The sequence below is a fragment of the Pipistrellus kuhlii genome, unplaced genomic scaffold (genome assembly GCF_014108245.1).
Source record: "Pipistrellus kuhlii isolate mPipKuh1 unplaced genomic scaffold, mPipKuh1.p scaffold_m20_p_1, whole genome shotgun sequence".
NCBI classification, from domain to species: Eukaryota; Metazoa; Chordata; class Mammalia; order Chiroptera; family Vespertilionidae; genus Pipistrellus; species Pipistrellus kuhlii.
Genome location: NW_023425404.1, coordinates 106,189,932 through 106,204,476, shown reverse-complemented (window position 1 = coordinate 106,204,476; position 14,545 = coordinate 106,189,932).

Genomic DNA, 14,545 nt, shown 5'->3' with positions numbered 1-14,545 from the left:
CCATTGAATCAGATGGGGGCAGAGGGTTGTCACTGATTTAAATACAGCTTTCTCCAGCAAAATTTTCTTTCTTCATTTTTATCACCAATCATTGGAAAGAATAATTGAGCACAATCTTTTCAAAGAATATTTGAACACACTTATTCCAATTCTTGGTGCCAACTGTACTAAGAATGACCTTGATCCAGCTATCATGGCTCTTGACTTTGCCATGAATTTTCTGGCCCCTAGCTTAGGTTGTGAGTTCCAGAATTCTCTGCCCTTGCTTTGGAAGCAGGCCTCACTGTGGCCACAAAAGATAGGGATGGTCCTTGATTCTGTTTCTAGTTTCTCAGCCTAGTTCTCTGATATGCAGAGCTTTAGAAGGTCTGCCAATGTGCTCTGTAGCTACTAAAGTTGACTCTAATATTGTACTTAATAATGTAATCTAACTGTATTTCGAAAAACAGAATTATTTCTCCACACAGAAATAAGCAGTCTTCAGAGACTAGCTGAAATGCTTATCACAAACTGAGGAAGTGTGCTCCCCATATGCCTCCTGGGAGCACAATGTTACCAATGTGCTGACACAGGCCTGGCATCCACAATATAAAGGATGGCGTGGAGTTTGCGGGGATGAGCAAAGCTGTCAGAAAGTATAATGAGAAAGAATCAGTTAAAAGGAGACCAAATTTAACAAAGAGAATTGGAAAACCAAGAAGAAATACATTCATTCTGCTCATAAAGACAATATTTATACCAAAGATCTGGTCCTGATTAATTTTTCAGTGTTGACAACCAAACTCTATAATTGAGGCAAAAATAGAAAAACCCAACCCTGATTGTCATTAGCTAGTTTTTTTTTCCTATATTATGTAGACATTTACTTTACCTTTCTACCAATCTTATATGGTATTTCCTAGTAAAAAAGCAAGAGAGACAAAGCAACTATTCCAGAGGGATTTCTTGGGTAGCTAGAGGAGAGACAATGGCAAAATGAAAGGGAGAATGCGAAGGAAACAGTGCAGCAAACTTGTGCAATGATAATATCCACACACACACACAAATCATTTCATAGAGAAAATCTTGGAAGTTTATTTGTGTGTGTTTATAATGGGATACTAGTCAGAAAGAAAAATGATATGCAACTTTCCTAAAAGTACAAATATATGTTGACTAAAATTGAACAAAGACTGTATACCCAGGAAAGATAAGACTTCTTAATGAAATCTAGGAGCAATTTCTTGGACTAACTGTGCCTGCACATCAACATTGCAGCAAGAGACACCCAGAACTTTTCTGAGCTCAATGTGAGGGAAAGGTGAGAGAAAGAAAGATACAGCATTCAATCTATTATTAATGACAGGTCTGTGTGCAAGGTGGAGATTTTGTAAAAATTTTATGGGCCAAAGAAAAATGTTTGCAAATATCAAAAGAGAGAAAAGAAATATTGTCTGTGATCTAAATATCAAAGTCTGTGCATTTTCAATTTTGGCAAAGTTATGATACCCCACCACCACCCTATAAGGACCCTACAAAGTTACAGACATCATCTGAAATAGATTAGGGAGAATCATGAGACAGTATAGTGATGGAGTTGAAAGAAATTTGCAATTTCTATTGATATGCAGCAGCTGTATTTGATATATATTGGCACATTTAACATAATAAAACAACCGTAACTGTGGTCCATACATACGCAATTGTCTGTTTATTCTTTGTGGAGACTTTCTTTGTGCATAAAATTTTCACTGACTTTTTTTTTTTTTTTTTTTTTTTTTTAGCCTGTGAGAAGAATCAAATTATGCTTATTAAAAATATGTGTATTTGTGGAGGGATATGCGTTTCTATAACCTTTATTATGATGCTCTTAATTAACCAATATGCCTCATAATAAAGTATCTAGCTGTCACCAAAATCAACACTTTTCAGTTATTAATAGATTAAGAAAGGAATGTTAATTTCTTCAAGCTCCATTTCATTTGGTCTCATTACTTCAGGAGCCAGATGGTTCCAGGGCTGGACCTGTCAACAGTTACTGTGAGGAAGAATACATTCAGAAACACCAAAGCAAGGTATGAATAATAGCTGAAAAATGAAATCTGAGGTAGTCATGCACAATGCATAAGGCAGGGCAAAAAGTCATTCTGCCGAGAAATGGAGAAAACTATGAATCAGGCACATTTTAATTGATATTTCTTTTTCTTAACACCCTCGCCTTCCCTCCCTGTTCCCCATTATACTTTCCCCACCCTTCCAATAACAGCAGTGAGGCTCCAGCTGTGCTGTGGAGCACTTCTCCATTTGTCAGGTGTCTGACTATTTCTCTTATCCCTCATGCTGCAGGGATTTGACAGATCTCCTACACTGTTGGTTGATTGATGATGTCAACTTGCAAGAGACAGTACCACCAGCAGCCAAATTTTTCAAGATATTTTCTTCTTGGATTTTTAAAAATTCTTCCTGAATAATTCCAAAGGAAGTCACCCTGAAGGGCATTTCCAGATTGGTTCCTCAGCCTGCTCTGAGACAGACAGAGTTGGGAATGTGAAACAGATGAGTTAGTCTATCTTACCTGTTGGGCGAAACAACCTCCAGGTTTCCAGACAACTTTCATATTATACCATTATGTAATTCAGTGAAGTGGTGGTCCATGTTCAAAACTAAGAAACAAGATGCTAAAATCGTAGACCATATTTCTGGTGAAATTTCTGTGCTTTCTGGCAAGCAGTTTGCTCAGAATATACCACAGCCTCTGTGTTATTTTTGCCAAATATGGTCAATATTTTCTCCTTGTAAAATATTTTGTGATATTCAAATCTTAAGTGTTGTACAACTTGCATTTCTGTGCCATAGTAACTCATGTGGTATTGTTTTGTATTGCTAGTCATTCTTAGCTATAGATGTGAGTCAATACCTGCCCTCTAGTGGACCTGAGGCAATTTGCAGCTTGCTATCTATCTATCTATCTATCTATCTATCTATCTATCTATTTATTTTAAAAGGAGAGACTTGTTAATTTGGGGTCATTAATACCAATAAGCCTAGCAACTGAAAACTTTAGTTTTATAGAACTTGACACAATCCAGCTTTCTTGTCCAAATTTTCACTTTACAAATTAGAAACACACACATAAAAACACAAGAATTTGAAAAATGTGTGAAAGGTCCCATATATTATTTAATTAGCTCAGATGAGAAAAGTAAAAAAACAAAACAGAATTCAGAGCTGACCCCAGACTTTAAATCTTATTCCATGAAAACAGCTACATCTCTTTTAAATCCTGAAATTTGTTTACTTATCCAAGCATTCATTTAATTTATTTTTTTTTTAAACATACTATGCTATAGGCACTATTATAGGCATTGGTGATATCTGATTAGCAAGCATATCATCCAATGATTATTTTCAGTAGTCTTTTCAACTTCTATAGAAAATTAACTCACCCATAAGCCATTATTTCATTCTTAATACCAACTAAAAATAATGCTTCTCATTCTGCGATTCTTTCATGCAGGCTAGTGACCTGTACTTTATAAAAGGTGAGAATCCAGTTCAACTGTCTGAGGGAAAGAGACCATTGTACAGCCCATGAGCTCCTTAACACTTCTCTCTGAAATGCATGGGTTCCTCAGTCTGTTCTGCCTGTAAGGTTTATCTTTTTGTCCCCAAAGTGATGAGAACTAATCCTCTAAGAAAATATGGCAACTTTTTGCACAAGGACACATTTTAGAAAATACAAATGTTAATGGACACTTTTTTCTCTCAAAATTCAAAACAATAACAGATGTATTGAGTAGCATGGAAAAGCAACATGTATTTTTTAATTAATTAATTAAAATTAATTCCATTAAAATTACCTACTTGACTGAATAGAATAGTGATAAAATAAAAGTTTATACTGAATTCTGGACACCAAAATTAACCAAATAGTCAACAATTGTGGCAAAAGATTTTCTGTTCTTCCAGCCAGCAGGCTGTATTTATCCTGGGCCTCTAGTGACCCTTTGCTGGTGCAGACTGAAAATACCACTGATAACTAGATTTGTCTGAGTAAATAAGGAAGACCTGCGGGTCAGGCCCTGAATATGTTTATTTCTAGGAGATGCTAGAAATGATCATTGATGGTGTCACCAAAATGAGACACACACTCGAAACTTCTGCATGAGGGTATATTTGCCGACTTGGAAATCATGGGCAAAGCACACCGAATGGGAATTCCGTGGATTCCGTTGAGGTTTTTTTCCCTGATGTGGTCTGCCCTGCCCCTCATTCTGACTCTGATTTGATTGGCCAGAGCTCAGAGCTTGGATTCATATTATTGCACAATTGGCTAATTCAAAGGAAGGGGAAGGTTAATACAATGATGGCCCCCTGAGAATCTGAAGGTCATATCAAAGTGGCAGAGCTGAAGATGACAGCATGCTCCTTTCTTCCATAGTAAAGATCACTGGTTCACTCTCACCAAGGCACTGAGTATCCTCTTGGGAATGGTCCTATCTTAAGAGAGGAGTGAAACTCGCATAATCACTTTGGCTCTGTAAAGTATCTCAGCCATTAAAGAACAGGGTATTTCTTAATACAGCACATTGTCACTCATATTTCTCAAGTGAGTTCACCCACCTCCATATCCTTGAGACCTAGAAAGGGGAGAATTATTAGAATAAATCGAATAAGCTGTTTTCTCACAAACTCACTGGAGACATTGGAAATCTAAAGTATCTTGGATTACATTGAAATGCGCATTGTGTCCCCTTGGGAGTTGGATGTATGAACACCTTGGGCTCCAGCACATCATTCCCACCATGACTCCAGCTGTGGTGAAATCTGGGCCTGCCTCTTTATTGTTGAGAGTCTCCATTGCCCGTGGTTTCATCAACAGCCAGAGGCAGAGCCAGGTGGTGCCAGATACTGAGTCCCAATTTAACTCTCCCATTGTTATCAAAGAAGAAGAAAGGTTACTCTGTTTTTCTGAAATACAGATGTGACTGGTGCATTGTCACTGTCCTTGAAATGTGCACCAGCTCATTCTTACTCCTTCAGGGAAAAGCTATGATATAAAAATAGAATGGATAAAAAGATCATGCTTCATATTTTCTAAATTTTAAGAATAATTTCAATAATTTTGAAATGTATTGCTCTATAATATACCATTCAAGGAACTACAAAAGTTAAAGCAACCATAGTAAAGTAAAAAGTCATACAATTGTGTTTATTAAAAACAGAAAAAATTATTACATGGGGTTGTTTTCTAGATTTTTCTTTTTATCAGTTTCTGGCTGGATTCTTATAAACTTAGAAATCTTTTTAACAGCTTAACATATTTCCTAAATTTTAACATGTCTTAGGGGGGCGATCAGTAGTGTTCAAAAACTAATACAATAACTCCGACTGCATGCCTTCACGAGATTGCTTGTTTCAGTTCTTTCTAGAAACAAATAATCCATAAGGCTAATGCATTTAGAACAACTTTGGGTCATCTGGAAATTTAAAATCAAGGAAAAGAGCTGATCCCACTGGCCCTAATAAGCAGATGAAAAGCAGAATTCTCTAAAGGATTTTACCTACATACATTTAAAAATTTCTCACGTCAAAAAAAAAAAACACCTCTCTCTTCTGCCTTTAATATAAACAAAGGACAAAATTAAATGCAAAAGAGTCTACTAATGCAAGATTGAGATTCTCAGAGGAACATCAATTTTCCTACATTCCACACATTCTGAATATTAAAGTATCACATTAAAAAGACTAGCTATTTCTGAAAAACATGGTATTTGAAGTATAATGGATACAAATGAAAGGAATAGCAGCCAGTCTCATTTTTTAGTATGTATGACCACAATAGCATCATCCCTTAATGATTCAGGGTCCAACAAGTGAGTTAGTATGATCCTTGTCACCCCCAACCCCCAGCCACCTCTTTTTTTGTTGCCCCTTCCACTAAAGGACCTTCAAGCTCAGGGAGAATAAATAAAATTGAGAGTTGGCTGACAATTGGTTTCCAATTCATTGCTCAATTATTGGTCTAGATTAAGATGTGGATGAAAGGCTTTATTGAAATCACCATTACTCAGAAAACATTACCCACATTTTGTCCCTTGACCGTTAAAATTAGGATCTTATGCTTTCATTCTTAAATGGTTCCCACAAATGTTCCACAGATGACCACTAAAGATTTTTTCCTCTAAAATCACTTGAATTTTAAAAAATTATATCTGCTTTTTTGGTGGTTGTTGTTTTTACTTCAAAGAAAGTTTATATACATGGGAAATAGGAAAGAGGCAAACTCAGTGAACAGTTTACCAGACGTGGAAACTGGCATATGTCATATGAAATAATCCATACATTCTGACTTTACCACCCTTCCCAGGTTTTGAAAGATATATAGAGAGCTTTCAAAAAAAAGATGTTGTTAAATAATAATAGCAGCACTCTTTATTTATATAGCACCTTTCTTTCAGAGAGCTCAGGGTGGCTTATAAACAGTGTCTCATCAATCTTCACAACTTCCCTATATGGAAGGCTGCTTTAGCTATCATTACTCACATCTTTATTAACAAAGAAACAGTTGCCTGCAGAGTGGCTAAGCAACTTGTCCAAGGTCACCGAGGGAGTGAGTGGCAAAGCCAAGAAAGAAGCTTAGGGCTTTGACCTTCTGGTTTAGTATTCTCTCCAGGAGGCCACACTGAAAGAAGAACAGCATCTAACATGCATATTCATAAGTCTCAGAAGAAAAGTCTACCATTTCTTAAAAATTTTATCAGCCAAACTTTGATGCTAATTCCTGTCTCTTTGATATAAAAACCCAATAGTTGGCAGTGATAGGGAAATATTGAAACTGTCCTGAGATAGCACATAGACTTTAGTTTATCAGCCTCATTCATCTCCTAGATTCCAGCAGTTGACTGCATTTAACTCAACCAGGTAAAAGAACACTGAGGGCCAGGTAGTGACCACACAGGATGTGAAGATACTGCTTGAATGATCAAATTCCCAGTCCCCTGCCCTCAAATATGTGGACTATCTCCATTAGGATAAAATGCCAGCAGTTGGTTCAATAAACATTTCTTTATTATCATTTATTGTAAGCTAGGCATGTGCTAAGGGCTACACACCTGTCCTTGGGTACTCAGGGTCTAGCTACATGGAAATGGGTGCACAGTGTCATAGGAGAGGAAGATCCAGAACTCACTAGCCCTGCTTGGCATCATTTGGGGAAACTGGAACCAAACTCCAATTCCTGAAGCTCTTGTCTGATTTCTTCTTTTCCTGGACCACCGCTACAGGCAGACATGTTCCAACCTTCAGCTATCTGTTTGATTACATCTCTTCAGAGAGGTCCTCCTACTCTTTCCAAAAACAGCTGTCGTCAAACATGGAATTCTTTATTACCTCAGTTGGAATAAGTTGCTTATTAGACAATTTATGGTCTCTCTCAAACTGTGAGCTCCATGGAAAGCAGAAATAGTGATTAGTGAATAGTTTTTGCTCAGTGAATGAAGGGTGTCTGGATAGGTGACACTCCTGAGCCTCTCCCTCCTCCTGTATATAATAGTAATGATGCCTACCTCCTAGCATCCTTGTAAGAATTAAATGTACAAATATACACAAAACTACAACAAACTATGCTAGGCACACCCAATAAGTGGTAACTTGAGAGTGGCATTAAATATGTATGAATGTAACAATTTGAAAGTCATTAATTATTTTATCAAATGTCATTTTTTTATGTGTGTATAGCAATAGAAGTGGAGTTGAAGAAAGGGATATATATATATATATATATATATATATATATATAGTAATATAACTATTATTGTCATAGTTATGTAATAGTTATATAGTTACATACATAATAGTTATATATAACTAATAACAATTATTTGTATATATGCTAGAACTATTTTTAGTTAACTATTAGCTAGTGAGTTTTAGCTCTTGTTATGAAAGCATAATTGTAAAGAGAAAAGAGAAGGTCAGAGTAGGATTGCTGTGTGTGTGTGCATGCATGCTCATATGCACACATGTGTGTATGAATTGTTTATGTGCTGAGAGACTGAAAAATATAGGATAAGAGAAACAAAATTTATGGACTGTGCTATCAATGAAGCATGATAAAATGGAGAAATTGGTCTTGGATAGAACAAGGGACATCTTTCTCACATAGAAGAAAAGGAAGCAGGGATAAGTATAAATATAACAATAGCAATTAATTTTATAGTGATCATCTATTGAGTATTCACTAATTGGGACGCACTATTCTAAGTTCTCTGATATATATATCCTATATAATAAAGAGACAATATGCAAACTGACCATCACTCTAACACCCCATGTGGTCAAAGATGGCTGCCATAATATGGCTATCAGGGGAAGCCAGTTTTATGAGATCAGGCCAGAAAGGGAGAGCAATCAGGCCTGCAGGGAAGGGCAGTTAGGGATGACCGATCTGGCAGAGGAGGGCAATTGGGGGGGGGGGGGACCAGCCCTTCAGGGGAGGGCAGTTGGGAGCAACCAGGCCTGCAGAGGAGAGCAGCTGGTGGGAGAGCAGCTGGGGGGGGGGGGTCCAGGCCTGCAGGGGATAGCAGTTGGAGGGGACAGGGCCAGCAGGGGAGGGAAGTTGGGAGTAGCCAGGCCTGCAGGGGAGGGCAGTTGGGGGAGTTAGGGGCCATTGGGCCATTAGGGGAGCAGTTAGGCATTGATCAGTTTGGCAGGGGAGTGGTTAGGGGGTGATCAGGCTGGCAGGCAGAAGAGGTTAGGGGTAATCAAGCAGGCAAGTGGTTGGGAGACAGCAGTCCTGGATTGTGAAAGGGCAGTCGGACATCCCAGATTGGAGAGGGTGCAGGCTGGGCTGAGGGACACCCCCCCCACCCCCCTGTGCACACAAAGAAATATATATATATTTCTTTACAATCTTACTTGAGAAAAGTCTAAAAAATTACCGGTATTTTCATCAGTTTGTATGTGGAGAAACCCAAACATTAGAGAGGTTACGTAATTGCAGAAGGTCACACATATACCCAATGGTACAAACAAGCTTGGCTCCCACCATGATCCTGGTCTGAATCACCCTGCTGAGTTGTTGCTCATATAGACAAGTCAGTGAAGGCAGGTTCTAAATTGAAAACATTGAATACTGATTATTATTAATTTCTTTGTGAAGAAAGATTTTTTTTAGAATAGGTATGAGAGGGTATATAGCCAAAATGATATGAAGGAACTTGAGAAGAATCTTGAATAGTGACCACAGGGTTTGCAAAAGGCTTTAGGTACAAAAGTTGTGCATTTCTGGTATCACCAATCTTCTCAGCAGCATGAGCAGCCTCAGCATTAGAAAGAATAGCTGAATGATTAGCTTGACCCAAGATTGAACGGTTGTTCTGGAAGATTAAGGGAAAAAAGGATTGACAATATGAAAAAGAAGGTAAATAAATTGGTTAGCCATCAGATCTAGATTGGGTAGGTAAATATTGATATGTGAAACCTAAAGGAGATATATTGTAATTCTTAGGTACAAAAAAGAGAAGTCAAAGAATTAGAAAACAGTAAAATCAGAATGGGAATAAGGAAGGTGCAAAATAAAAGATTTCAGTTCATTATTTTAAAACATAGGAAAAAAGTGATGACAAGACCCAAGGGGAGGCCCTTGAAATTAACCAAAGGTGGAGATCTCAAAACAATACAATGTGGCTTTACCCAGAGAAACTAGATTTGTATGTGCATTATTGTGAAGTAAGGTTTTCTAGTGAAAGAGAACATTCCTTGTCTCTGATGCACCTTAGTGTGCACTGCAGTCTCACAAAGGAGGCTGCCTGCTGGTCTCTCCTTGGTTGATAGTTGGATGATGTTAAATAACTACAAAGAAGCCCTTTGTCTTTATTTCTCACACTAGTTGGCATCCTCTAAAAACAATCCACAATTTCTGCCAAAATATGTTCAGGAAATATGAGCTACTATGGCTCGTGACCCCTTTGGATAGCCACAAACTGAATCATGGAATACAGTGCAGCTGACTAATAAAATATAATCGGATTGGCAGGCAGCATCAACGCGGCCATGCCCATACAGATCTTCTTTTAACCCAGTTTTACAAGTTGCTCTCCAGACGTTATTTATTCCTCTTGTCAACATTCCTATTGTGAAAATGACAGCCATCAAATCTCTTTTAGATCCTAATCCCATTCTTTTCTTTTCTGCCTCAAGTAGTGGAAAACCTCATATAAGCAATATCCTTTTAGGGAGCTACATGATTTGTTTGACATTGGTCATTTGCTTGAAGGAAAAACTATCAGCTTAGAAAATAAATGTAATATCCCCCATCATTAACCATGTAGTAAATTCAAAATAAATATCTGAAACCGAAATTACTTTGAGGCTTGGATTAGTGTAGGTAGCCGTCCAACCAGCAGTAATCGGCCACCCCGCAACAAACTGCATGATAAACTCCTTCTTTCTGTTGAATCATCACAAGGTTTGTCAGACCAATTTTCACATTTCACTCTCAATTTGTGTTTAACAGTTAGCTGGTGCTAAGAGAGCCAAATAAGGTCCGTGGTTAGGAGGAGATGACCTACAAACTGAACCCCATATGTTTAACAGCAACAAGAAAGAATTATAAATTATCAGATGATTCACACATAAAAATGACAATAAGTCATAAGAAGTCAATAGACAGGGCCACTCGAAGCCAGATGCGATCTTAGGTCTAAACAAATGTCTTTCATAATTTGGTTTACCTTTCTTAAAAAAGAGCTAACATTTGTTGACTATTGTCTCTGCCACATTGTTCTAGTCTTTTTTTTAAATGTCTATTATTATATGCGGTATAAACTATTATTATCTATATTTTGAAAACTAGAAAAATGAAGCTTAGGGAATTTAAGTACTTTGCCCAGAGTTGGTAAGAGGAAGATCCAGAATTTGGGCTTGGGTAGTTGAACTTGAGAGACTAAATTTATAAGCACTGTGCTACTCTGGTTAGCCATGCATCTCTTTAGAACTGGGTGTAGAACAGTGAGGAGAGTATGCTGCTCAGCATCTTAAGTCTTAAAATAGACAATTTGGGGCAATCAAGTCACTGATGATCTTGCCTAGTTTTGCTATCCAAGTTACTAGTTTCAGAATTAGATGACCTATACTTAGTTTTTAATTTTTTTTTATTTGGCCTACAAATGCATAAAAATGTAACCATAATCTTTATCTCATGACATGCCATCATCTCTAGCATTGCATCCATTTCTTACATATTTTTATTTACCCATTTTAATAATAAACATCCAAATGCTCATCACATACTTCAAGTTATAGAATATTATCAATAAATTACTTATAAAATATATCCTATTCTAATATTCCATTATCTACTTATTCCCAAAGACAACCATTTTTCTAATTTTTGTACTTTTAATTTCTTTGATTTTGTTGCTTTTACTCAAATATATGTGGCCTTAAATAATATATTTTTCTTTGTTTTTTAATGTTTAAAGAGACTGTCATACTCTATATAGTCTTCTGATACTTCTTTTTGTCACTTAGAGTTATAATACTAAGATTTATTCATGTTGCTAAATGTAGCTCTACTTCATTTTAACAATGTGAAATAAATGTATCCTGGGAATATAACACAAAAGTACACATAGTGCTTTGCTCAGTGAATTATCACAAGGCAAACATCCTAATATATTAAATCCTAGGGTCCGTAATGTCTAAAACAATCGAAGGCTTGGCCAAAAGCTAGGCTGCGCAGGTAGCAGGCTCTGGTGGGTGGGGACTAGTGAATGGGTTGAACTGCTGACCTCTAGGAGAGAGAGAGGCGGGGCTAATTAGTGGCTGCCTTGGTTGCTGGTGAGGCCTGGAGAGAGAGAGAGAGAAGCAGGGTCTGATCTGTAGCCCAAGAGATCAGCAGTTCAGCCTGCTTACAAGCAGCCTGGGGTGGCTGTTGATGAGCCCCGCCTCTCTGATTAGGTCTGGAGATAGGCCCGACGATGCTGACGACAGGCATAGAAACTGACCAATCAGAACCAAATTTGGGTGAACTGAGTGGAGTTAATGGTTGCATAGGAGGCAGAACTTCTGATGATAACTGGCATAGAAACCAACCAATCAGAACCTAATCTGGGTGAACTGCAAAGGCAGAACCTAAGGTGGGGGCTAAGGAGGGGTTTTAAGGCCAACAGCTGTTTGGTGTAAAGCACGTGTCAAACACAAGGCCCGCGGGCCAAATCCGTCCTGCCAGGCCTTGCAATGTGGCCCACACCATGCTGTCATCACTGCACTCCGCTGCGTTTCCATCACAATGACAGTTTATGACTGTTCAGTAAACAATTCGGCCCCCGATTTAGGCTGGATTTTAGATTTTGGCCCCTTCTCTGATTGAGTTCGACATCCCTAGCACTGTAAAGTGTAAGAAAACAGTTAGGGACAATCAGGCCAGCAGAGACAGTTGGGGGTGATCAGGCTAGCAGGGGAAAGCAGTTAGAGGTGACATCAGGCTGGCAAGGGAGGGCAATTGGGGGTGAGATCCGGATGGCAGGGGAGGGTCATTGGAGGCAAGATCAGGCCAGCAGGGGAGGAAATTTGGGGCCAACCAGGCCTGCAGAGAGAGCATTTGAGGCGATATCAGGCTGGCAGAGGAGGGTTGTTAGGAGTGATCAGGCAGGCAGGCAGGCAGGCAGGCAGAGACAGCTAAGGGCGATCAGACAGTCATGTGAGTGGTTAGGAGCCAGCAGTCCCAGATTGCGAGACGGATATCCTATAGGAGAGGGTACAGGCTTGTCTGAGGGAACCCCCCTTCCATGCATGAATTTCATGTGGGCCAATAGTACTCAAATAGCTACCATACAAAAAATAGAGAAAAGCTAACAGCATCCCATGCCCTCCACATGCCCTTCATATTCACTATGCCCATCTGTAGAAGTAATCCACTATGCTGGCTTCTAATATCATATGTTAAGTTCCTACTTTTTACATTTTCTCTTTTGACTCATAAGGTTGAGCATCTTATCATGTTTAACAGGCAGCTAGATATCTGTTGTTGGGAGATAGCTGTTTAAGTTTTTTGATAATTTCTCATTAGATTGACTAATTTTTTTATTCTCTTACTAGAGTTTTATTCTCTTACTAGAGTTACAAAATTCGTGCACTCAAGAGAGGGGGGAAGGTCCGTCAGCCCAGCCTGCTTCATCTTGAAGTCTAGGAGCCCTTGGGAGATGTCCTTAGTGCTGCTGCAGAGGTATGAGAGGCTCTTACCACCACCACTGTGCTCACCAGCCATGAGCCAGCCTCTGGCTGAGCGGCCCCCCCCCCCCCCCCCCCCGTGGGGAAAAATAAAACAAACAAAAAAACAGTATGGAGTTTCCTCAAAAAATTAAGCATGTGACTGCTTTTTTACCAAGCAATCCTACTTCTGGTAATATAGCCTATGAATCCTGAAACACATATACAAAAGAGTATACGCACCTCCATGTTCATAGCAGTATTATTTACAATAACCAAGATCTGGAAACATACCAAGTGCCCATCAGTAGATGAGTGGTGAAGGTTGACTGAGAAGAGAAAATGGGGACATCTGTGATAGTGTCAGCAATCAAAAATAAAGTTAAAAATATATTGTTCTAAAGTCTTCTGGCTTCTATAGTTTCTGCTGTGAATGCAATTTAACATATCCACTGCAACTCTATTGAAGATATGTTTTTTATTCTTTAGCTGTTTTAGATTGGGATTTGATTTCAGTACTTTAGCTATGGTGTGATTTTCTTTTTATTGATCCTTCTCTGTTTCTGCAGCCTTTTAACTTGCGAGTTTATATATTTCATCAGTTTTTCAATTTTTAAAAATAATTATTTCTTCTAATATTGCTGTCTCATTCTTACTCTCCTTCTGATACTCCATATATATATATATATATATATATATATATATATATTACTTTTTGTGTTTTGCACATCTTAAATTAACTCATCTTCAGAGTTACTCATCCTGTCTTCTGCTATATTTAGTAAAATTTAGTCCAATTCTGGTTCATCACTATTCTTCAGGCTTGGTCCTCTTCGGCTTTTGATTGCGTAGTGTTAACCATATTTTCTCAACCCTAAAATTTACAGAAGAAGCAATTTTGTCCTTTGGAAAATTTGAGCTTAGTATTTTAACTCCTACCCCCAAACAGTTTCAAAATCTGACAAGTGTCTTGTGAAATTCTGTATTTATGTCAGGCTTTCCACCTAGAGCAAGACTTATATCCTGTACACTTAAGCAATGTTACTTTGCCATGTATACATTTCTTGGCTGCTCCTACTGTCCTGCACAAAGAACCTAGATAACATCTCATGGTGCAAACTTATAATTTGTTTGGAAATCTTTCAGTTTCCATCCATCATATGTGTCAAAAGTCTACTGTTTCTCTCTTCAACATTTGGGTGTCTTTACATAGGCCAAGTGTATTCTTACCCAACCTCAACATAAGTAAATGCCTCCAGGGCAATAATGGTTAGCAATTATCATCCCAAATAATAAGGGCTTTTCCTTTATGGAATTTTAGTTAACTAAATTCTCATGGTTTCTATGGTGT